The sequence below is a fragment of the Crinia signifera genome, chromosome 8 (genome assembly GCF_055691185.1).
Source record: "Crinia signifera chromosome 8, ASM5569118v1, whole genome shotgun sequence".
NCBI classification, from domain to species: Eukaryota; Metazoa; Chordata; class Amphibia; order Anura; family Myobatrachidae; genus Crinia; species Crinia signifera.
The window spans coordinates 106,159,926-106,184,343 of record NC_139224.1 but is presented as its reverse complement, the minus strand read 5'-3'; positions in this window follow the sequence as shown (position 1 = coordinate 106,184,343).

Here is a 24,418-nt window from a genome sequence, read left to right as displayed (position 1 = left end):
GCCCAGCGTTTGCATGGGAACGCCCATGAAACGCGGGGCGTATGCATATGGTAATGAGCCCAAATAGCCCTTCACGCCCCTCTCCACCCCCTGTTCGGAGTGTTCAAATTTCATGCAGGATTTGGCCGTACGCCCCGCTCGCACATGCGCAGAGACGCCTCTGCACATGCGCAGACACAAAACATCGGCGGCACGAACACACGCGGATATTACTGCACCAACCAGAATAAGGACCATGGTTTTGTCCATTTGCAAACAAAATGTGCCCATCGATCAGTTCTGAATTAGGACCACAGTCCCAGATCATTTGCAAACGATGATGTTTTTAGGACTGTGCATTTGCTGTGGTGGCAGTTCACAGTACATGGGTTGCAATGTTACTATGACCTTAGCCATAGCACAGGAACACTGCAGCTTGTCAATCGTTTCAGAGAGAAGACTGGGAACATTTCACACAATGGAGGCAAGTCATCTTTAATTTGTTGGAGTTCAAAGGCCAGTGACTGAGTCTCCCAATGCAGATGTATTGGATTTGGCAGCACGGATGTGGCGGCCTTTCTGATAAGCATAGAGTGGCCGATGCTGCGACCACAGTTCATGAATGTGATCCATAGAAAAACGCGCGCGCGGGGGGGGTTCTGGTTGCCCACAAACCCCCCCTCCTATTAGCAAATATGGCAGTGGTATATAATACGATCATTGGAGCGGCAACCACATCATGCAGTGTAAGGGACAGCGCAGAGCTGCTGCACATGCCTAGTGTACCAGCTTCTACCACATTTTCTGTATGTGTGGATCTGAGCCCTCAAACATCACAAAGGACCAGAGAGTAGTTGCCAGGAGGAAGAGACAGGAGCCTTAAGGTGCGTACACACGGGGCAATATGATCGCTGGCAATATATTGCTAGCAATATATTGCTCAGCAATCATATTGCCCCGTGTCCCGTTTTCATCTGCGACCAAAGATGGTCGCAGATGAAAATTTAAACATTGCTGGGTGAAGAGGCAGGGGATGTCGCTGGTCGAAGGAGCATGTTCCTCCGACCAGCGAGCATTCAGGGGCTGAAAACGGGAGCGCGCACCCGGCGATTTATCGCTGGTGCACACTCCAATCACTGGCAATATGGTCGCTCAGCGAACATATTCCCAGCGATTTCAGCCCCTATCGCCCCTGTGTGTACACAGCATTACAATGAAGTGGGAGATTGTGAGCTTAGAAAGTGCAGTACTGGTTCTATTATGATTGAGTATTTGTTTATTATGATATGTTAACCTTTTCCTGACCACTTATCTTATTTAATGTTCAAAACAGCCTATCCTATAGACCATCTGTACTGTCAAATATTAATATTGTATTCGGGTCCGGTATGATATGCCGGCGGTCAGAATCCCGGCAGTCGAAATACTGACGCCGGAATACCGACCGCTGCAATGCCAACAAGGGGGGCTGTGGATCACTCCCCCTTTGCCGGTGCGCTACACTCGGGATGCAGCGGGCCCGGTGCCTCAATACGCTCGGCACATTATTTTATTCTCCCTCTATGGATGTCATGGACACCCATAGAGGGACAAAGTGGCGGCATTGCGGCGGTCGGGATTCCGGCGTCAGTATTTCAACCGCCGGGATTCCGACCGCTGGCATATTGACCGCATCCCCTGTATTCCATTGAGTATCCAGTTTTTAAAAAGACCAATTTTCAGGGCTGTTACCACTCCTCCAGAGTCCCGTAATTATTCCAATGGGCTGCAGAGTGGGAGATTTTGGAATACATTTGGAAACCACCCTCTAAAAATCCTGCGTTTGCCACTGTGATCCAATGTTGTGTATTTGAATGCAGCAGGTCAGAGGTCAGCAGGTCAGTTTCCGCAAGAAGCTTCCTGCAGCTTTGTGTATTTTCGCAAATACGCAGTGACGGTGCTATAAGGTTCCTTCTCTGAATTAGTAATGACCTTTATATTGAATATTCTATAAAGTCTTATTAGTATACAGTATGTGCTTTGCACTTGTATGATTGCTATTCACATAGGATTTGTAACAAAGTAGTCTTTGTTTGAACAAACATGATAGTGTAATTATGCAAATTAATATATTCTCAGTAATGAATTTACCCCTTGTCATGTGATTAATAAGGCACCAGCATTGCCAAGGATAAGTGCCAAATTTCTGTTAACTAGGGTAGTTGATAACTTATTTTTTTCTTATGAGCAATGTTTTCTTGATTCATTTATTATACATGAACCCATTTATCTTGCCAAAATCCTGAACATTATGGATGAAGTTGCTTTGGAATTCTAAATTATACCAATATTTTCACATTTTCCATCAGCTCAAAGCTGAATACTTTTCATCAGTGCAAAACAGAGAGTCATGCCAACTGTCCGTGCAAAGGTAACAAATGGTACCCAGCAACATGCAGAGTGGGTCCTGTTCATTCTGGATAATTTAAAGAAATTGGTGGATGGATGACAGAACAGCATTCCAGACATATGAGAGATGCTGATGACTTAATTAACCTGATGTAATCCCAAAATATGGAAATGATTATATACACACTTGGCTAGAACGATGCCATAGATTGTGGAAAGTCCATTTGGCTGGGTGCTATAGCTATAGGTATCCTGCATATTTCATCACAAAACCAAAGTTTAGTTTTATGTGACCTTTGAAACCTCATTTGATCCCAAATTATGTGTTTGGCACTGAGATTCTTAAAAGCAACAAAATGTAAATGAGTTCTTGTAAATCACTCAGAAAGACATCTCTGTATTCATTTCATAGTGTCATTGTTATGATGAATAGTGTTTGATGTTTCAGTACAGTTGCATTAATTATGTAATGGTGTTTGTAAATTAGTGTTGCAAGGAGGGGGCAGAGAAAAAGGAGTATGTGTCTCTAGATCACATTTGATAGGATGCCCTTACTTGAATTTTATATGCAGAGCTCTCTGGTGCTCCTTCTTGGGATGGTATAGGGGTCTCCCCCGTGAACCAATGATATATGGGGAAGAGAGAACAAAAAAATGCCAATAGTGAAGCACGTCTTTACAATCTCCCTCCCTCTTTAATACCATAAAAATACAAATGCAATAAAAACAATTTCATAAAATTTACAAACAAGGCATAAAGTGCATGGACGTTTCCTTATGTATCCAGGCAGGACCTAGTCTGATAATTACCGGATCAGTTGGGAACTGGTGATCAATCAGTTTTCAATAGCCTTTGGGCTATTGAAAATGCTAAAGTCCCAGCGCTTATAAACAAAAGTTTGGCGTCCTGAAATAACCATGGAAACCTGCATAATACACAGGAAAGACCTCACCGGAAGTGAGGTATCGGGACGAAGCTCCGGTGATCAAGCGGCATCTAAAAGATCACCATAGAAACGCAGGAGCAGCGGAGTTGAATCAGCCACTGGATGTGACGTATCGGGACCTGGCGTCCTGCTGTGTCAGGACGCCAGTGTTCCCATGGATACCCGTCTCACACTAACGTGTGAGACAGGAAGTCTGTATGCCAGCAGAGGATCATGGGACTTGTAGGAAGCTGCTGATTAGGATCCAGCTGGCATACAGAGGTAGGATATTTAAACGGGATCACTGCCTAACGTCTATCACACCTTGAAAAAGTCCTACATATAGGATGAAACGCGTTGGAAAATTGGTTTGGCAGACTCGTGGTATTTGTGCTGGTGACGGACGTGGGACGGAGGACCCTGCGAGTAGCTGAGGCCGGGGAGGATTCAGTGTTAACACTACTGTTTAAGTGTGTTATACCTGCATTGGAACTGATTGATCACCAGTTCCCAACTGATCCGGTAATTATCAGACTAGGTCCTGCCTGGATACATAAGGAAACGTCCATGACTGCACACAGCACTTTATGCCTTGTTTGTAAATTTTATGAAATTGTTTTTATTGCATTTGTATTTTTATGGTATTAAAGAGGGAGGGAGATTGTAAAGACGTGCTTCACTATTGGCATTTTTTTGTTCTCTCTTCCCCATATATCATTGGTTCACAGGGGAGACCCCTATACCATCCCAAGAAGGAGTGCCAGAGAGGTCAGGTTTTAAATATTGGTTTCTAAGGTGATGGTGAAGGGTTTGAGGGACCCACAAAAACCAGTATCACTCGGCAGCTTCTGAATTGCACCATTTGACCACCTTACTCACATTTTGTGTTTGTATTTTATATGCAGAGCATCTATAGAGATTTATCTTTGTACCAGGTGTAACATAGGCCCGCGGGAAGAGCTGGCTCAGGATGCATCAGTGCCCATCTATGGCATTGATCACTGTATACAATTGTATAACAGTCTGACTATGCCTGGAAACTTGCACTTCTAACCAATGGCACTCCTTCTTAATACAGCCTAACACAGGGTGAAGGGTGGGGTAAAAGGCTGAGAGTACATCAGGTTCTTAAGGTTCAACAATGAGTTTGTTCTCCACATACAACATCAATACAACAACAAAGTAAAAAGTAAAAAAATTAAATTTGCCGGGAGCTGCTCCCAGCATTAGAATCATCAATCGCCACCCGCACCAGCTGACAGAAGGGGGCGCATTCGCATCAGATGCTCGTGCACCCCGCTCTGTCTGAGCCCTCCGCCGGTTCCAGCAGCTCACCCACAGGCCCCCCTCAGCTCCCCCAGTCTGCCTCCACTCGCTGTCCATCTTCGTGATGCGGAGAAGGGCAGGGAAGCCACTCCCATTCGCCTTGCTGATGGGGACGTGCGAGCACCCTGTCAGATGGAGCTTCTGTCCACCAGCCTGCGCCAGCTCAGGACATCTGGTGATCCTGCAGGCTGGCTGACAGGGCTCCATCTGCAAATCCTAAATCCTCCTGATCCCAGGAGATGGTACAGGCAAGGTTGGTAATACATTTGTGTTATGTAATGGCAGATAAGAACCGCCTGGACCATCTATTCTGACCCTTTTTATCCTTTAGGTATAATCTCAAACTTTTTCTAATTTTCTAATCTAATTTCCAATTTCCTGTGCCAAGCATGTTTAAATTGCTCTCTAAATTTCTGTGTTATGCAAACTCTTGTATGATTTGACATTTTTTTATGTAATGAATTTTATGTAATGAATTGATTGTAATTGTTATTACTTGTTTTGGGAAGTTGTTGCATGATGCCTGGTGTCTACGCAAACACACTGCAAATTATCTCCTTTGACCATTTGGCCATTAGTGTTCAGGTGTAGCCTGACTTGAACAGACTCACTATATGTTTAGATTTAGTGAAGTGCAGCTGTGTTGTAACTGATAAAGTGATTTCTGAACAGTAAAAAAGAAAAAAAAAAAACCAGACACTGAACAACATCATCAAACAGGCAATTTTAACTTTAGACTTGAATTTTTGTACTGTCTGAACATGGCTAGGAATAACAGATGCACTGGCAAAATTTATAAAGCTATGTGTGCAAACGCTAGAAGCCTAGGAGACAAAATTCCTGCGCTAATTGCAATACTGACAAGGGATGACCTAGACATCGTGGCTATTAGGCCTATTGCTTGATGTCACTAAAATGGCTTTAAAGGGAGAGGTCATAATCATGGGAGACTTTAATCTACCTGATGTGAATTGGGAGGAGTCTTTTGCAAGATCAACTACAAGTGGCAAATTTATAAATTCCCTACAGGGAGCATCTCTCAAGCAATTGGTGAGGGAGCCTACTCGCAAAGACTCACAAATGGTGACAGGATATCAGACATATATGTGGGTGAGAACCTAGGATCCAGTGATCATCAAGCAGTATGGTTTAGTATCAAGGCAGGATCCAATTCCAGTCACACAAAAACTAAGGTGTTGGATTTTAGGAAGGCTGATTTTGCAAAAATGGGGAGATGTTTAAGCAATTCATAGCAATAGCGAATTGGAGGAACTTGAAAAGAGTGCAGGAGAAGGGAAAAAAAATTAGTGCAATACTAAAGGCAACGGACCTTTGTATCAAAAAGGTTAAGAAAAGCACCAGGAAAAGGAAGCCAGTGTGGTTGACAAAAGAGGTATCACCTAGTGTAAAAGCAAAAAAGATGGCCTTTAGAACATACAAGCAGACTGAAAATAATAACGACAAAGAGGTGTATCTTGCCAGATGCAAGGAGGCTAAGAAAGTGATCAGGTGTGCCAAGGCACAAGCTGAGGAGAAAATAGCTCAGTCAGTAGATAAAGGAAGCAAAACTTTTTTAAAGTATATAAGTGAAAGAAAAAAAATAAAAAGGAGAAATAATAAGACTTCGGACAGACACTGAGAATTTGGTGGAGGGAGACAAGGCAATTGCAGATCATCTGAATAATAATTTTTGCTCCGTATTCAATATAGAAGGAGAAGGGAAGAGACCACAGTTAAGTTGCAAGGACATTTATAAAAATAAGGTAGATGGAAGTACATTTACTATGGAGAAAGTCCTAACAGAACTTTCAAGACTGAAAGTGGATAAATCAATGGGTCCAGATGGAATGCATCCAAGGATAGTAAAAGAACAAAAAGATGTGCTGGTAGCACCATTAACAGATTTATTCAACCAGTCACTAGATACAGGTGCAGTTCCAGAGGACTGGAAAAGAGCAAATGTAGTTCCACTGCACAAAAGCGGAAGCAAAGAAGAAGCAAGTAAGTACACACCAGTGAGCCTTACATCAGTAGTAGGGAAATTAATGGAAACACTATCGAAAGAAAGAATAGTGGAATATCTTAAATTAAACAATTTACAGGATCCAAAACAGCACCGTTTTACTGCAGGGAGATCATGCCAAACAAATGTTATTGACTTTTTTTACTCCGTGACCAAAATACTAGATGAAGGGGGGGCCATAGATGTGGCATATCTAGACTTTAGCAAGGCATTTGACACTGTCCCACATCGCAGACTGCTAAATAAACTTGAAAGTGTGGGATTGGATTATAAAACAATTAAATGGCTAAGAACCTGGTTGCAGGATAGAAAACAGACAGTTGTAGTAAATGGAGTGCATTCTATGGAGGGACATGTTACCAGTGGAGTACCCCAGGGATCTGTACTTGGAGCAGTGCTCTTTATCTTTGTTAGTAACATTGCAAATGGTATTGAAGGTTATTGAAGGGAAAGTATTCCTTTTTGCAGATGACACAAAGATATGTAATAGAGTAGACACACCAGGAGGAGTAAATCAAAGGGCTGATGATCTAGGTAAACTTGAGAATTGGTCAAGAGCATGGCAACTACAGTTTAATGCTAAAAAATGCAAAATTATGTACTTGGGACTCAAAAACCCAAAGGCTCAATATAGTATCAAGAGTGCTATATTGGAAACTACTGAGGAGGAAAGAGATCTAGGAGTCACTATTTCAAGTGACTTAAAGGCAGGAAAGCAATGTAGCAAAGCAATGAGGAAGGCTAGTGTTTAATGCTTGGTTGTATAGGGAGAGGAATCAGTAGCAGAAAAAAAGAAGTAATGATAGATAGATAGAATACTTTATTGTCATTAACAATACACTACAATGCACTGTCAACGAAAATGACTTACAAGTACTTGCACAAAAATAAAAGCAACAAAAACAATTACCATTTCAGTGTTTGTTATTTAGCATACGTACAGCAGTTGGAAAAAAAATGTTTAGCATGCATTTTGTACGTGCTGGGACACTACGGAACCGTTTTTTCGATGGCAAAATGTCGAAAACCTCGTAATTTGGATGACTTGGATCTGCTAGAATACAGTTTGCTTTCTTCAATACTCTGTTTTTATACAATTCTTGGGTGCGTGGCAAAGACACCCCAATAATTTTACTAGCAGTTTTTACCACCCAATCCAACGCGGCCTGCTCTGCCGCAGTACAGTTCCCAAACCATACTACAATCCCAAATCCCGTTAAAACACTCTCCACAATCCCCCGATAAAATCTGATTAACGTATTTGTCTCTAAACACACAGCCTTAGGTCTTCTTAAAAAGAAGAGGCGTTGTTGGGCCTTCTTAATCACAGAAGTGCAATTTAGAGACCAAGTTAAATCATCGGAAATGTGTAAACCTAAAAATTAAAAAAAAACACCTCCTCGATAGGCATACTCTCCATAAATATGGGAAGTATTGGCCTCCCACAAACTCGCCTAAAATCTATTACCATCTCCTTGGTTTTATTTGTGTTTAATAGCAGACCATTTTGTTTACCCCATTTAAGTAGTCTTGAGACTTCTAACCTATATTCACTCTCATCATTTTCGGTTATCAGGCCAACCACAGCGGTGTCGTCCGCAAACTTCACTATCTTTACAGACTTTAAAACCGACACACAGTCATATGTAAACAAAGAATATAACAGCGGACTCAAAACACAACCCTGTGGCTGCCTGTACTAATCATAACCTCCCCCAAGGTGAGCTTACCAAGTTTTACTACTTGTGGTCTGTCAACCAAAAAATTTAAAATCCAATTGCACAAGTACCCATTTAAGCCCAAGTTAAAAAGTTTAAAAACCAATGATGTCGGTATAATGGTATTGAACGCAGAACTAAAATCCACAAACAAAATCCTAACATACGAACCCCTTTTCTCTAAATGACTCTGTGTCTGATGTAGGACAGTTAAGGCCGCATCATCCGTAGACCTGTTTGCTCTATAAGCAAACTGGAAAGGGTCAAAGTTAGCAGCAAAATGGGATTTAATATGGCTTAAAATCAAACGTTCAAAGCATTTCATCACTAATGATGTTAAAGCAATAGGGCGATAATCGTCAAAACCCTTTGGAACACTTTTCTTTGGTAGTGGAATTATTGTCATGGCCTTAAAACACTTCGTTCGATGCCACTTTAGTTCTGGAGACCATATCTTCAGAAGGATATAAATACATTAGATACTGTACAAAGAAGGGCTCACAAAGTTACCTGGAAAGACTAAAAGCTCTTAACATGTATAGTTTGCTGCAGAGAAGGGAAAGGGGGGACATGATAGAAATCTTCAAATATATCAAGGGTTTTAACATAGTACAGGAGGGAAATTTTCTTCAAAGGAAAAGAAGTAATAGAACACGAGGACATGCACTGAAACTGGAGGGAGGTAGGTTCAGGGGAAATTAAAAAATTACTTCACTGAAAGGGTAGTGGATAAGTGGAATAGCCTCCCATCAGAGGTGGTAGAGGCGAAGACAGTAGAACAATTTAAACATGCTTGGGATAGGCAAGAATAGACAAAAACGGAAAAGTCCCAAGGCGCTATCAGTCCATGCAGCCTCAATTCCTAAAGGAGGATCACTTTGGAGTCCCCACTATGGATATTCTGGAGCAAGACGAGGAATTTGTAGGCGCTTGACTCTGTTTGTTCAGATGGTGTGATTTTAATCTCCGAATGGATGAATAAAGAGAAAAAGAAACACACAATATGTGTATTAATAACACGCTAAACTCCAAATAAAAGTGTAAGGAGATAAAGTGGGATCCCAAATATAGAAGGCGTACCAGAACTCACAATGTACTGTGGTACTGGACGTATGTAACGGTATCTTTTAAGTGGATCACCACAGGTGCAATCAACAAGATGGGTGTTGGATACAAACAGATGAATGCTCCAATGTGCGTACCATTACTCACTGGGGAATAAAGGTGTGTAAGCCTATAAGGGTTTCTTTCAAGGCTATCCTTTCTCCAGTGAATATATGAACATGCAAAAAAAGGGGGGTCTCGATGGTAATCGTACCAGTACTCACTGCAAAAGCAGGCCAGTCACATTCATAAAGGTATCTTTAGGTGACGCAAATCCCTCTTCACTCTCCTGTTTCAGCTCCACTCACAGTGAAAAAATGGCATGTGGAATGAAATGCCAAAGATACAATGGAGGAACAGGTCTCAGTACAAAGGATTTAATGTTAAAACTTGTAATGTGGCCAATAGGCCATAAAGCCACAATAACAAGATAAAATAGCAATAAAAATGAACTCACTTAGTTCCCGACATGTTTCGGCGGTCACAGCCGCCTTTTTCAAGGATAAAGTGAGTAAGCACATGACAGGATATATATACCCCATGGAGGAACCACTTCCGGTTCATCGTAATTAAAATAGGAACCGATAGCCCCATACCCTAAACAAACTCCCTGAAGCGCTAAATGGCTATTGCAGATGGTAATCAGCCAAGTGCAATAAAGATAATGTGCATAAGGGGTTTACCAGGCTTCCGAAGATGTCCGGTGGGGTGAATGGGACTCCGCTCGCACCGTGGCTTCCGCCCGGTGGAACGCACAACCGGAAGTGCGTGTATGTACTATGAAACGCAAGGTGTCCGGTGGGGTGGAACAACGCTCGCACCGTGGCTTCCGCCCGGTGGAACGCACGATCGGAAGTGTGTGTATGTCGTATAGAACGCAGGGTGAGCCGGAGTGTATACCTCCGGCTTCCGCCCTGTGAGACGCACACCCGGAAGTGCGGCTTAGCGCTGATGAAGCGCATACAATCACCAGGAACCCGGATGTGTTAGCATCGATGTCCTGTGTTCCCAACTGCGTCCTTGGAACGCAAAATAGGGAAATATAATCAGCGGATGGATTAAAGCATAATAATGATTTAACACATGCTTGGGATAGGCATATGAATATCCTTATAAAGGAATAAGGATCAAAAAGGGTTGAGATTACCTGAAGGATAAAAAGGGGCAGACTAGATGGGCCAAATGGTTCTTATCTGCTGTCAAATTCTATGTTTCTATGACTACTGTCTTTGTCTCTGCCACCTCTGATGGGAGGCTATTCCACTTATCCACAATCGTTTTCCTTACATTTCCCCTGAACCGACTTCCCTCATTGTTTGTTCTCCAGTTGTAATACTTTTCTTCCTTTGAAGATTGTTTTCCTCCTGTACTTCGTTAAAACTCTTGGTTTATTTAAACGTTTCTATCATTCACTATTTTGCTCCAAACTATACATGTTAAGATATTGTAGTCATTCCAGGTAAAGGCCCATACAAACTTGAATACTTTGAGCTGAAAGTAGCTCAGTTTTTTCTTTTGAGCTGCTTTCAGCTAAAAGCTGCCCAGTGTGGTCAGTGATGAGTGGTGGCCGCGGTTATGTGCTCTCGCATCATTGCTGGCCTGCCTGCTCATCAGCTTGTAAAACCAGTAGATAACCAGTAATACCAGTGGACGGCTTTCCATAGCTTCTTTCTATGGAAAGTAGTCCATCCGTGGGAAAATCGCACTGAGCGATTTTAAGCTCAATGATTGTTCCCATCATCGGTCACCATACATGCTGGGAAAAGTAGCCCAGTGTGTATGGACCTTTAGTTTTATGATGTAGACCATGCACCATTTTAGTTGCCCTTCTTTGTATGCGCTCTAATGTATTTATATCCTTCTGGAGATATGTCCTTCTTAACTGTGTACAGTATTCCAGATGAGGTTGTACCAATGACCTATACAGTGGCATTATTATGTTTTTTTTCTACTACTGATTCCTCTCACCATGCAACCATGCCTCTGACTTTCACAGTGCTTTGTGGCATTGCTCCCCTGTATTAAGTTACCTGAAATAGTGAGTCATGAGTCATAGATTCCTTTCCTTCTTAGTAGTTTCCGTTATAATAACCTTGATACTATATTATCCTTTGCCTTTTTTAGCAATAAACTACAGCTTCCATGTTCTTGACCAGTTCTCCAGTCTACCCAGATCATCAATCATTTGTTTTACCCTGCCTGGTGTGTCTACCCTGTTGCATACCTTTGTGTCATCTGTAAAGAGACATACTTTACCTTCAATACCATTTGCAATGTCACCAATAAATATTTTAAAGAGCACTGGTCCAAGCACAGATCCACAGATAACAATTCCCTCCATAGAATGCACTCCAATTACTACAAGTGTATGTTTTTCCCCATCTTGCAGCCAGATTTGTATCCATTTTTCAGTTTTATCATCCAAGTTTTTAATAATTTTAGTTTCTATGTGGACAAATGTCGACATGGACACTGTTTACGTGTACCACATCCCCTTGCATAGCTCGCTGTACACGCTATTCTTTGGGCACGGTGCCTCGCTGCGCTCAACACACTATTATATTCCTGATCTATGCCCACTTCAATAGTACAGTATGAAAAAAATCTGAAAAACCCACATTGACATTTACCCGTACATGCCGACCCTAAGCTTGTGTTGACCTTTTGTCAATTTTGGGGGGTGAGAGGAGCGTGGGGTGGCCCCATTAGCATATGGGAATGCCCAGTGTTTCATGGGCATTCCCATAAGAATGCTAGGCGTTCTCATGCTAATGAGGCCATGATGTGGATGCGGGGGGGGCGGCAGCTGACATCACCGATGTCAGCTGCCCGCCCATTTCCTTCCCAGTGTGCACGCACATATGTTGCTCAGAACATATGCGTGCACCTGCCACATCTTTCGATGGTCGGCGACCATCGAAAGATGTGGGAGGTTCCCCCTGGCCTGGGAATACTGTGTAAATTCCATTCTCATGCCCTGCATGCGAATCGTGCTTGCGAATGGGTGGTAGCAGCCAATCATTCACAAGTCAGGGTTTGGTGGACTCGCAAGGCAGCGAATTTGCAGCCTTGCTAATCAACTAGAATAACCCCGATTGTATCGAGTGCCCTATAAATGTCTACGGATTCAGTATTAAATCCCGGTGGTCGGGATCCCAGCGTTCAGAATCCTGATGCTGGAATCCCAACCGCCGAAATTCCGACAAGGGGGGACGTGGATCGCCCCCCCTTGCGGGCTCGCTGCGCTCGCCACGCAGCGGGCCCGGTGCCTCGCTACGCTCGGCACACTAATTTATTCTCCCTCCGGGGGTGTCGTGGACACCCCCGGAGGGATAAAGTGTTGGGATTTCAATGGTCGGGATTCCAGCATCGGGATTCTGAACGCCGGGATCCTGACCACTGGGATTTACACTGCATCCCAATGTCTACATATGCTACATCACTGATTCCCCTTCATCAATCATTTTAGCTAAAAAAGTCAAAAAAGTTAATGAGATTTGCCCCCCCCCCCCCCGTAAAACCATGCTTTAAATGAAATAACTGTAAGTACAAGATGCAAACAAATCTTCAAGACATTTTTTGTATGCATGCACAGTGAGTAAATTCTTATTTCAAGCAAGTCATGTAATATGTATTTGTCCAACTCTGCATGAGCTCCATAATAATAATTTCATGGCATAATCAAATGTCAGAATAAAATTTCAGGATGACACAAGATTAATCATATTGGCCAAACATTAACCCTTCTTTCCTTCTGAGAGTTGTTGGTGCCATCTCATAGGCAAACCCGGGGGGGGACAGAAGGGACAGAAGAGAGCTGCTGCGCACGCCGAGTGGTAGCAGCTTCTAACAAGTTTCCTGTGTGTGTGGATTTGAGTCCTCCATCAGTGCAGTAGACCAGAGCAGTGGCGGATTCAGGGGGGGGGGGGGCACCTGGGCACATAGCTGAAGACCAGGGCTTTCCAACGAGCCCAGCCCTGTGTCTCTAGCCCCTCGGGAACCGGAGATATCGCCTGGCAAAGCTGTAATGTTTTTTCCCCAGAGGATAATATGGGACCCGTCAATTCCAACCCCCACCTGGTTCTGATGGCTGCCAGTTCCCCCCCTGGCATCACAGAAGCTTGTGGCTGATTTCATTCAATTCCAAATCGTTGGGACTTCAATATGCTACCAGGCTTCTCCATATCGGTCAATCCGTTCCAGAGATATTGCGTGTAAACCGATTTTTTTATTTTTTAAATGTAATTTCATGGCTGTTCATGTTCTTTGAGGGCAGATTACTCTGGAACCAAACAATCCAGTTTCACTGAACCAAAATCATTCAAAGCCCACTCAAAAGTTCTTCAATATGATACTTGTCTCATGTAAATGGGTCAGTTGGTTCCGAAGATATAGCCGGTTAAATGAGATAACTAGTTAAAGGGGGGGAGGGGTGGTTTTCTCTCCCCCTCACACCAGAAAATGCAGGGACTAGGCTGGTGTAAAAGGGACCAACCTGGGAATGCATTTTCAGGTGTGAAAGGGGTATTATTTCAAATAGCCGGGACCTGCAGTGCTCTGAATACAGCCAGGCTCTGCCACTGTCAGTGGCTATCACTTCTGCCTGGCGGCGGCTGTCCCCCATTTACCGCGACCATGTATTCCCCCTTGGCAATTGGCATGTAATCCCACATGGCAACGAGCATGGAACCTCTGGCAATGAGCATGGAACCCTTAGCAATGAGCATGTAGATAAGCAGCACTTATGTAGCATAATTTTTAAAAGGCATTATGGTGTTTGGCATAAAACATAATGGACATAATGGCGTGTAACTTAACGTGTAATGGACATTATGGTGTTAATATTTAATGCGCGCCTTTGGTGGACAATGTCCCTGTTTATGAAGCGTATTGTGAATTTTGGCTTAATCTGTGTGGCATTATGTGAATTCTAGCTCAATCCATGTGGCATTATATGAATTTTGTCTCAATCCGTGTGGCATTATGTGAATTTTGGCTCAATCCGTGTGGCATTATGTGAATTTTGGCTCAATCCGTATGGCATTTTCTGAATTTGGCTCAATCCATGTGGCATTATGTGAATTTTGACACAATCCATGTGGCATTATGTGAATTTTGGCTCAATCCATTTGGCATTATGTGAATTTTGGCTCAATCCGTGTGTTATTATGTGATTTTTGACACAATCCATGTGGCATTATGTGAATTTTGACACAATCCATGTGACATTATTTGAATTTTGGCTCAATCCATGTGGCATTATGTGAATTTTGTTTCAATCCGTGTGGCATTATGTGAATTTTGTCTCAATCTGTGTGGCATTATGTGAATTTTGGCTCAATCCGTGTGGCATTATGTGAATTTTGGCTCAATCCATGTGGCATTATGTGAATTTTGGCTCAATCCATATGGCATTTTCTGAATTTGGCTCAATCCATGTGGCATTATGTGAATTTTGACACAATCCATGTGGCATTATTTGAATTTGGCTCAATCCATGTGGCATTATGTGAATTTTGTTTCAATCCGTGTGGCATTATGTGAATTTTGTCTCAATCCGTGTGGCATTATGTGAATTTTGGCTCAATCCGTGTGGCATTATGTGAATTTTGGCTCAATCCATGTGGCATTATGTGAATTTTGGCTCAATCCATATGGCATTTTCTGAATTTGGCTCAATCCATGTGGCATTATGTGAATTTTGACACAATCCATGTGGCATTATGTGAATTTTGGCTCAATCCATTTGGCATTATGTGAATTTTGGCTCAATCCGTGTGTTATTATGTGATTTTTGACATAATCCATGTGGCATTATGTGAATTTTGACACACTCCATGTGGCATTATTTGAATTTGGCTCAATCCATGTGGCATTATGTGAATTTTGGCTTATTCCATTTGGCATCATGTGCAAGTATAATGGGGTCTAGTATTTTGTTGCATAATGTGTAGAAGTTGTATATGGTGTTGTACACTACACTCAAGGACACGCCCCCTGTTGAGTGGCCACACCCCCTTTTCTGGAGCGCGCCTTCGGCGCGCCCACAACTACAGCCTTCACTTTTGTCGCCATGGTGGGCCTGCGTACTTTAAATGCCAAGGCCTATTTTTAATCCCATTACCACCCTCTCTCTGCCGCTCTCTTAGCATGTACACTGGCACCACTAACACCGCCCCGCCCCCACCTAAACCCTCTTTTATCATGGTGCCCCCCCTGTCATTTTATCCTGGATCCGCCCCTGGACCAGAGAGCAGCTACCAGGAAGAAGACACAGGGGCCTTTCCATGAGGTGGGAGAATGTGAGCTTAGAAAGTTCAGTACTAGTTCCATTATGTTTGTGTAGTTATTATAATGGTATCTTTAAACTTTTCTTGACTACTTATTTATATTATTTTAATGTGTGATTCAGCCTATACTATAGACCATCTATAGTGTTAGACATTAATACCATATTCCATACAGTATCCAGTGTATAAAAAGACAATGTGTACATTAATGTCCGGGGATCGTTACTTGGTTCTTCTACCCCTCCCCCAGACTACCGCATTGCTCCAATGTTGCACAGGGTGCGAGATTGTGGACTGAATTTGGAAATCCCCCTCTAGAAATCCTGCATTTGCCACTGCATCTGATGTGGGTCATTGTCACTAGTCAGTATGTGCCCAACTCTTCATTTCAAATGAGACATGGCAGTCACACCCGATGCCTATAGCTGCTTTATTTCATCATTATTGTTACTTGTCATTGTCAGCCTGATTTATTTTATTTCAAATGAGACCTAAACCTGGCACCAAATAATCAGAGCTCATATGACATTCATAATAACTAGTTTTCTGCTGCCGGGGATATCACTTATTGACTGGTTTTAGTGGTGGATTATAAGATTTATTGAGGCCGTGGGGAACTAATTCCAGGAGCATTGTAATACAATGTAAAAACAGGATTATCTGTATAGTGTTAGCAATGAAGCACCATTCTTGGTTACAGTTATCACTCAGGCACTACATTAACCCAGCGCACTGACATTGTTAGATTATTGTGTGTCTGTCACTGGAGCAGCAAGGACGGTGTAATGGTTAGCATTACTGGCTAACAGCACTGAGGTCATGGGTTTGATTCCCAACATGGCCCCTAACTGTGCAGAGTTTGTATATTCTCCCCATGCTTGCGTGGGTTTCCTCCCACAATCCAAAAATATACTGGTAGGTTAATTGGCTCGCAACAAAATTAACCCTAGAATGTCTGCGTGTGTGTGTACATGTGGTAGGGAATATGAATTGTAAGCTGGAGCAGGGACTGATGTGAATGTTCAACTATTCTCTGTCAAGCACTGCAGAATATGTGTGTGCTATATAATAATTGGCAATAAATAATCAAAGATTGGAGAGAGATAAAGTGGAGAGATATTTCTTTCTCCAAGTTTTATTTATTTATTAACAGTTTCTTATGTAGCGCACACAAATTACGCAGCCCTTTACAGAGAATATTTGAACATTCACATCATTCCCTGCCCCAGTGGAGCTTACAATCTATATTTCCTACCAAATGTACACACACACACACACACACACACACACACACACACACATTCTAGGGTTAATTTGGTTGGGAGCCAACTAGCAGTATATGTTTGGATTGTGGGAGGAAACCGGAGTACCTGGAGGAAACCCACACAAGTACGGGGAAAATATACAAACTCCACACAGTGTGGGCCACGGTGGAAATTGAGCCCATGACCTCAGTGATGCGAGGCAGTAATGCTAACCATTAAACCCCCTGTACTGCCCCAAGTTTTGATACATAAACCCCAATAATTCCACTAAATGTTAAGTAGTATTGGCATACACTGTAGGATACTTATGACTTTGCAGCTTAAGTGGAACCACAACTCTCAGTATGTATTACCGACAACAGAAAGGGATTATTTGTATTTGCACAAGAGCTGAGAAATGTAGAGTTTGCTTACTGTAGGTTAACTTCAGTGATACAGAATACAGTAAATAATGCATGAAATAAGAGTGTATCATACAAAAAATTCCCAATGACATGCAGGACTAAATACTGGCTGCCTCAGGGTTTGCTACACATAATAAATGTCCAAGAGAGGAATGGTAGTTATCTATGTCATAAAATGTACCATGCAGTATAACACACATTTGGAGTAATACAAACAACATTCTGCTTGCAATGAACAAGTATAGTCATTCCCCTCAAGGTCATGTATAAATAGAACAGTTTGGGATTATCTGTGATAGTCACTATAAAGATAATACTTTCTCTCAAAGTCTCTGGATACATGGAACAGTGTGATGAGCGCTGTGATGGAAGCTGCTTTGCACAGAATTAATGAACTATAAGCAGTAAGTACATGCAGCAATTTGCATTCATTAGAATTAGGTGCAGAGAGAATCTCTCTATTGAAGAACATGAAGCAAGAGCCAGCATCCAGAGCATTGCTGGCAGCCTCAATGTCCCTGCTGTGCCACAGTTTGACGAAGCGAGGAGAAGGCAATGGCACACACAAAGGGCATGTTCTGGGTAAGCAGTAGCCCATTAAAGGCTGGCTTTGATAAACAGGCATCCACCAAATTGAATGGAATTATTCTATTGTGATCTTAACTCGTCTATGGCAGAAAGAAAATAATCAATGTTAGGCCTGATAAAGTTTACACTGGACATGATCTGAGATTGGCTAAAACTGTGCCTAATGCATGTTGTGCAATGTGAAACTAGATTTCTGCCAAACTCAGCAACTGTCTGTAATTACAATAGTCCATCAAGTGGAACTGTGCTGCTGATACATGTTCTTTCTCTGTGATCTGTAAAACCAATTAAACAATATGATTTTCATCTAGAACCTCCCACACATGTCCATAATGGGCACCAGCAGTGCAGCATCCCCATATATACATACTGTATGTAACAGGGTCACAGAATAGAGGACACAGGACAGCACATTTACGCTGAGTGCAGTGTCTTTAATGGTAGCAGACACTGTATTTGATAACGTGATGGTACAAATGCCTGGACAAAGAGGCACAGACAAAAACCATACAAGTAAACACAAAGTCCGATGGACCAAAAGTATTCAAGTTCATCCTTGCTGCACTGGCTTGCAGCCACAGTCTGCCATACTTCCCAGCATGGTTCTTCAGTCAGTCCCTGGCTCTACACATACTCTGGTCTGCTTGTTGCCCGCTACTCAGTGTCAGTGCCAAGAGCAGTGGGTGGATGACAGTTTTAAACCATTCCTGTGCTCTGCCGATGGCTTGCAGCTGACTCCGGGAAACCTGGATAAGCTCCAGTGCCTGATCACCATTGCTGATGCAGAGAGGATAGGTTTCACATTGGAAATACGTGGAAGAGATAAAACCTTATCAACAGATATATTAGGATCTAAGGACAACTTCTGAAAGAAGTATTCATTGGGACCTTCATGGTGGTTTAAGTATAATCCCAATTAGACGCGCTGGTGCCACTGTTTATTTATTCTCATCTATTGTAGTGTTAGTGGATGATTATCACAGGCTTCCAGCTGCACCTGTTTTGAAGCGCAAGAACCCAACAATTCTAAGTGTAGGTGGCATGGATGTACAGTGTGACATCATGATGCCCAGCCGTACAACCTGTATGCGAATGCTGCGCATGCACAAACCCCAACCATGGCGGTGGGGCTGAATTTGGATCACACGAGTGATCCTGAATCAGCCCCTAAGTTCTGCGGGGGAAATTTACTAAGATGGGAGTTCTATTAGTGTTATATCTAAATTGTGTATTTTGTTAAATTGGTCTAATTTGCCCAATTCAGGTTTGCTCAGTAAGCTGCGAACATTGCAGCTTACTGAGCATTGCAGCTTACTGAGCATTGCAGCTTACTGAACACCGCCCGCCCCCCCCCCCCCCCACCCCTGCCACTACCAATTCCCCTTGGTAACATGTGAGGGGATGCAGGAGAAATCACTTGATGGTCGCCAACCTGCCTTCGCAAATAGAAGTCAGTTAAAACTGACTGTTATTTGCGAGCGCCCAAACGAAGGCCGGTGGGCAACTGACTCCACTGACTCCGGGACTTCCACTGCCACTGACACATAAACTACCTTGTGTGTCAATAATGTACTTAGAGCTTAGACGCACCTCCAGTAAGTGTTAGTGCAACTCTAAACATGGGGGGTGATTCTGGCTGGATTAAGCAAACTACTGTACTTCTTGAATGAACAAAACCACATGCACTGCTGGGTGAGCGGTCACCAAAAGATGTTTTTTGGTAAACATTTTCACTATTTAGTGAATGCTGAACTAGTCAGTGTTAGCATAATGTACTGTCCCTAATATGACAAGGTTATGGTCACAATTTACAAAAGCAGTTCTAGGTACTGTATTTGTACATTAAATGAATCTCAGAGCCTGACTTGCCTTAAATATATTATTTTCCTGTTTAAAATATTGGTATCAGATGCGATATCGGCTGATATATCGGATGCAATATCGGCCGATATATCGATGCGATACGAACTGATTTTTGACCTGTTCATAATGATTTTATATAGTGTGGCATGCGCAGTAATCTGCGTCCGCTCGCCACACTATATAAAACCAACTCCATGCGTAGTGGATAGTGGGGTTATGAACAGGTCAAAAAAACTGTTCAGGTCGCATCGATATATCGGCGATATCGTATCCGATATATCGTCCAATATTGCATCCAATATATCGGGCGCCGTGAAAATACACAAGTACAGAAATATTTATGTCATATGAAATATCAAAGTACTGTACAAAACAATCAATTATCTATGGGTGTCAGCCTGCAACAAAACAGAACAAGCATGCCATTCAGATCTCAGATTCTTTGCTCGTACCACCTAGCTACAATGATGGAGTGAATGAAGATTATTGATCCACACAGACTGTGTTTTCTGTAATGACAAACAGATCAACTGCACCCACCTAAAAGCATCATACTGTATAAGGCTGGGGTAGCCAACCCTGGTCCTCGAGAGCTACCAACAGTGCATGTTTTGCAGGTCTCCTCACAGAATCACAAGTGAGCTAATTAGCTCCACCTGCAGATCTTTTAAAATGTGTCAGTGATTAATGCGTGCAGCTGTGCAGCAGCTAGGTTGTCTGGAAAATGTGCACTGTTGGTAGCTCTCGAGGGCTAGGGTTGGCTACCACTGGAAGGTCTATGTTTTTCAAAGAATGAGCCTAAAGCTGCGTACACAGTATACAATTATCAGGGTGGTCTCTCGGCAATGACAGGCAGTGGCATTGAGGGTGGACGGAGGGCTGCATTCCCAAAAATTGGGAATGTGTTTCTCCTGTTTCTAGGAGGGGAGAGCCAAGGGTCTGCATGCCACCATGCAGTCTTCCTGGACTCGCAGCCCCCGCTTCCATGGCCAGCTGTGCAAGGCTTACTCACGCCAGCTACATGCAGGTGGTATCTCCTGCATGGCCCTCCTGGAGGTCGGCTGGAAATAAAATGATGCTTGCATGTTTACCTCTGAATCAAGCCCAATGTCTGTAGTAATTGTTACGTCTATGATGTTTCCTACTATACAGTACCATAATTCAATCTAATGTGTTGATGAGGGTAAAACTATCCATGGACTGAAGAGAAGAAAGTACAAATTTTCATTATATATCATAGGATATAGATAAGTACGAGGGATACCATATTTAAAAGGATAATTCTGTACAATAGTAAAAAAGCCTGGGTTTGACATATAATGTTATTGTTTTTTTATATCCTGCATCATAAGGCCTGAGTCAGAGCCTAACACAGATCTGTGAACATCGCTATATATATATGGCCGCTATATATGAATATGAATCCGGCAGAATACGCCTGCCTACGCCATCGGCCAAATACGAATCTGGAAATCCGGCAGATTAGTAAATCTGCTCTATTTACGAATCGTATTTCACCAAGAATATGACAGTTGGCAGTGGTATTCATTCGTATTAAGAGTCATATTCGTGTTCTTAGTACATTTCCCATTGTGTTTAGCTGCTGCTGGCGGCGGCGGTGGGGTCCCTGCTGTGAATAGAGAATAACTAGCGCTATGCGGCGGCACGGGAAGCGCTTCTGGGTTTGAAAACACTTGCCGCACGCTGATTGGCTGAGATTCAGCCAATCAGCGTGTGGCAAGTGTTTTCAAAATCAGAAGTGCTTCCCGCGCCGCCGCATAGCGCTAGTTATTCTCTATTCACTGCAGGGGCCCCGCCGCCGCCGACAGCAGCTTTATACACAGTGACAGCGCCGCAGGTACCCCTGCGGCACGGACACCCCTGCCCGCTCAGGGACGCCGAAACCGCCAGTTTTATAATTCAGGTACCCCCCCTCACCCCCGGGCACCCTCAGCTATAACCTGCACTGTAATCAGCCTGCACTGTATCTGACCTACTGTACACTGTATCCAGCCTGCACTGTATCTGACCCACACTGTATCCAACCTGCACTTTATTTGATCAGCACTGTAAATTGCACTGTATTCAAGCTGCATTGTATCCGACCTGCGCTGTGCATGACCTGCTCTGTGTGCACAGCATTGTAACCCACTCAATATTTAACTGTCCCCCCCCCCCCCCCAAAGTATTCTGCATTATATCCTACACGTACAGATAGAGCCACATCCATTTATGCCGCCTTCAGCACACCGCGAATGTGGCACGTGTGCATGTGAGATGCTTGCGCACCTGGGTCGATGACTGGCATGCTGAGATGCGTCCCTTAGGTGCACCGGTGACATACTGTAGATGGACGTAGCAAGACTTTTTTATGGTTAAGGAGCTGTTTAACATAAAGTTAATTGATCGAGGCTCTAAACAGAGTGCCAGTGATCAGTTATCTAGTCCTTCAGGTAGGAGTTACTGATTGGGCACTGAGAATAGGCATGTGCTGGAGGCATGTGCATCCAAATCTGCTGCTGCTATTTTGCACACGGTTTAGGTCAGGTATTTTGTCTTTGCTGTTTGTTACCTACAGTGAAGATATTCCAGACTTGATTGTTTGTAAATTTCTGTGCAGCATTGTTCTCTATTAAGAGTACTTGAAAGTTGGTTATACAGTATCTAATACATCACTAATTTGCAAAATATTTTTAACCATTTGAGTGCCAAAATATCTGTGGGAGATATTCAAACTATCTGCTAAACATGCCAGCATCAATAATTTTGGTACTGCTTTCCTAGCACGGCGCCCGTCTCATTGATTGTATGCCTTAAGTTTAAGGTACTTCCATAAGATGCATGAGATCCATGAGATCCATGAGATCAAAAATCGTGAGCCCCCAATAATCATTGTTAATGCCATCAGCACTATCAACGCCAACCCGAAGAGTGGCAAGCGCAGCGAGCTCGCGAGGGGCGGCGGTATGCGTCCTTCGACCTTTTCATACCCCCACTATCCACGTTGGCGCGGAGTTGATTTCATATAGTGTGGCGAGCGCAGCGAGCCACCGAGCCCGAACCGTGGCGAGGGGACGCGGACTACTTTACATGTATTCCGCGTCCCCACGCTTTGGGCTCGGTGGCTCGCTGTGCTCGCCACACTATATAAAATCAACTCCACGCTGACGTGGATAGTGGGGGTATGAAAAGGTCAGAGGACGCGTACCGCCGCCCCTCCCGGGCTCGCTGCGCTCGCCACGCTTCGGGTTGGCGTCAATAGTGGGGTGGCGTTAACAATGGGGGGGCCATTTCACCCATGAGGGGGGTTAGCAATTAAAATTGGGGTTTGGGGGCCTTTTTACATTGATTCCAATGTAAAAATCTTGTCGATTGCATCATCTCATGCATCTTATGCTGCACAAACACATAAGATGCATGAGATGCTTGCAATGTAAAAATCTCGTCAATCTCGTCGATCGCGTCGATTGCATCATCTCATGCATCTTATGCCGCACAAACACATAAGATGCATGAGATGCTTGAGATATCAGCCCCACACATACAATCTAGATCGTGGGCGCTGTGCTAGGAAAGCAGTAAAGTAATTTTCTGTAGAAAAACATTATATTCCAGTGTAAGGTATATATTACAGGTCATTATAATGAATAAAAATGTTTGCATGGCAGTTTTCACACCTATTTTGACAAATTTACATGGCACTCAAAGGGTTAAAAAGAAATAACTGCAATGTGTTTGTGCCGCTGCTCTGTTGCTTAGTTTAGCTAGCCAACCTTTGGCCTATGTTAGTGAACAATATTGTGAGCTGGTCAGAATTGACTGGAAATGACTGGAAGTTAATGTTATTGCGATTACCGGTAATTATACTGTAGAAACAAAAAAAGGCTCACGTTATGTGATTTTAACTTTAGTTTTTATCTATTTTTGAAAAACAGATCCAAACCGAAAAACCGTGAGGACAGTTTGGGAAAAGGGGTCAGCGCACATCTCTAATCTAAATAACGCTTTGGCTAAACGGACAGCAGCAGGGACATATTTCGGCGATATTAGTCAGAAAATGTAATGGCACTAAGCTTCTATTATATTTTTAGGGGACAACATAAATAATATAGTGATAAACATACAAATTGTGAACAATTAGGATCAGTGCTTATCCTTTACAGTACATTTTGGGAGGTGTAGCAAAAATTTGGAGAGAGGTAAAGTACCAACCAATCAGCCGCAAACTAAATGTTCAAACACAGCCTATACATTAAAGTTAGAAACTGATTGGTTAAATCTTGATCTCTCTCCAAATTTCGATAAATCTCCCCCATAGTTTTATCAAAACCATTGATAAAAAACTACCAAATGATATTGCAGCACCTGTATGTATCTTAATGAAGGCTTAAGCTAGCCATGAAAATGTATGAAGCATGTCATGTTTTTAAGCACAATTTTGTACTAACTTGAAAGGCTTTTCCATTGAGCCTGCACTTTATGAATTAATATATTTTTATGTTTCTCTCCTTTTTACAACACATTTTTATATGCTCTGAAATAAAA